The sequence below is a fragment of the Perognathus longimembris genome, chromosome 10 (genome assembly GCF_023159225.1).
Source record: "Perognathus longimembris pacificus isolate PPM17 chromosome 10, ASM2315922v1, whole genome shotgun sequence".
NCBI classification, from domain to species: domain Eukaryota; kingdom Metazoa; phylum Chordata; class Mammalia; order Rodentia; family Heteromyidae; genus Perognathus; species Perognathus longimembris.
The window spans coordinates 32,046,590-32,049,302 of NC_063170.1; positions in this window are offsets into that span (position 1 = coordinate 32,046,590).

The window sequence follows — 2,713 nt, forward strand, 5'->3', positions numbered from 1 at the left end:
ATATCATCTTTATAATAATAATAAATTTTTTTAAAGACTGGCGTCAGACTACCTCAACTCAAATCCATTTTGATAGTAAATGATTTGTCCATTTACTGTAAAGGTTAGAGAAAGCCCCTTAACTTTAATAAGCCAGGATTCCTTCCATAAAATGGGAGTTTGATAAGCTCCAATGAATCTGAAAGTGATACAATACAGTAAGAACTGTTTGTGGGGGCTGGGAATATGGCCTAGTGGTAGAGTGCGAAGCCCTGAGTTTGATTCCTCAGCACCACATATATAGAAAAAGTCAGAAGTGGCATTGTGGCTTCAGCAAAAAGAAGCCAAGGACAGTGCTCAGGCCCTGAGTTCAAATCCCAGGGGGGAAAAAAGTACTGTTTGTGGATGCAGGAAAAAGTTTCTGAGCCTCTAATTTCCCCAGTGTAATCTTACTCCTTAGTATCCCTACCAAGCTGGTCAGTAGTGGCTCACACCTGAAATCCTAGCAACTCAGTAGGCTGAGATCTAAGGATCCAAGTTCAAAGCTAGCCCAAGCAGAAAAGTCCATAGACTTTCATCCCCAATTAAGCAACTGAAAGGTGGAGATGGAGCTTTGGCTAAAGTAGTAGGGCAACAGCCTTGAGGGAAAGTGAGAGGATCTGAGTTTAAGCCCCAGTAGACACACATACACACACACACACACACACACACACACACACACATTCCCTATCCAACACACACACAGACATTATCATACCCACACATGGGGGTAGGGGGGCAGTGGAGGCTTCTAGGTCAGAGCAGCCTTCTCTGGAGAAAGTAGCATTTAAGCACTGTGTGTGTGTGGTGTATGATTATATTTATATATATATATATATATATATATATATATATATATATATATATATATATATATATATATATATAACTTAAAATAAATCTTCGTAATTGAGCCCAGATTTGCAAACTCCCGGAAAGGTGGAGTAACTGCATCCCAGATCTTGAGTCCAAACTTCCTTTCCCACCAACTGGCTCAAAAACTCACATGCCTCTAGGAGGGAGCTCCAGCCTCTGGGAACTATTTGGCTCCATTTTTTTTTCCCGTGGGAGTGGGGCAGGAAGGAATAATCCGCTTCTTTTTTTTTTTTTTTCAGAAGCTCCTACACCCCTGTAGCCAGCTTAGTTTATATTACCTCATAGTAGAGCACCTTGGGTTCTAAAAAGTTTCCCCCAAACAAATTGCTTGGATAGAAGGAATATAAAAGGCAGTAAGAGAAGGTTTATACTGTCTTCAGACAGAGTGGATGAGTTAGTTTTGAAATAAATGATGAATAAGATTCACAGGAATTTGAGCGAGTAGTGGGCAGTGTTTACCGAGTGGACACCAGGGGGTAGCAAAATCTCATTGTCTTACCTCCCGGGCAAGACTCACCAGGAGGCTGGACAATCTGGCTAGCCTGGAAGGTCCCAAGTAACTTCTGGGAAAATGGCCCCTGAGGTTCTCGGCCCGGAATCTTTTTAGACTCCGTAGTGCAGAGGGCTGCCAAGAAGAATGGGCAGTTTCTCTTCTTTTCCACCCGGAGCACGGCGAGGAGGTGGGAGCGGTTGACCCTTAGGCACAACTTCACCTGGCCTTCTGGACAACTGTCCAGGAGCTCCAGCCCCTTAGTCTCCTAGGAACTGCATCCCTAGCCAGACGTGAAGGTGGCTCGGCACCCCCCCCCTCCCCCCCGCAGGAGCGCATTCCTTCAAGCCCCTCTCAGGGACTGCTAGTCTTTCTTTGTGCTACCTGGGTCTCAGCTTTGAAGGAGGAGGGTGAGGCCATCTCCCTGTGGTGCTGCCTCCCCCAGCAGCGCTCCGAGGAGATCATCGGGACGCGGCAAACAAAGCTAGATGTTTGTTGGTAGGGCAGAAGGAGATGAGACTAGAACTTTCTTAACTAGCCTAGATCCCTTTGTCTTCTGCTAGACACTCGTCGGCATCGCGGGAACCCTAGCGGCGGAGGCCACTACCGCCAGCCCACAAGAAGGAAGGGGCTGGCGGGCGTCCAGTGCCGATTAGTGGGGTCTGATCGGGGCGCTGAAGCCTTCCCTTCTAGCTGAAGAGGTACAGGGCATATGGTGGGGAAGAGCCAGCGAGGAAGAGCTCCAAAAACCTCTGCCAAAGTGCCCAACCCTCCAGAAGTGCCCTGGTCCCAGGCCGCTGGCGTCTTGAGCGGCGATCTCCGCGTCCTAGCCCAGTTTCGACTCTGGGTATTCCCCCCACGCCCTCACCCTCTCTGGTCAGCACAGAGGAGCCCATTGTAGTAGCCCGGGGTCTCGAGGCCCGAGGAGATGGAGGGAGGGGGCGTGCAGTGCTTCCAGCTCCCCTCTCCACTTGGTGTGGGGAGTCCTCACATTCTCAAAGAGGACAAGGCACAGTGTCCCCTTGCAACGTCTAGCAAGCTAGGCGGGAAGGCAGCCTTAGGCAGTGTAGACACACGCTTCTCTCCGCCAGACAACCCCGGTCTGCAGGGCGACCCCAGGATTCCGCGCACGCCTCCCTCTCTGTCTTTGGAGCGTCCAGGACCGAGGCTCAACTAGTCACTCAGGGAACGAGGTGGTGGCGGGAAAAGAGGGGCGTCCCCAGCGAGACGGGCTAGGCTGGGTCGGGGTCTGAGCTACCCACTGGAGGGCGGGGCGAAGACGGAAGGGGGGTTCGGGCGAGCGGGGTGGATTGGCTTGGGGACGGCTGG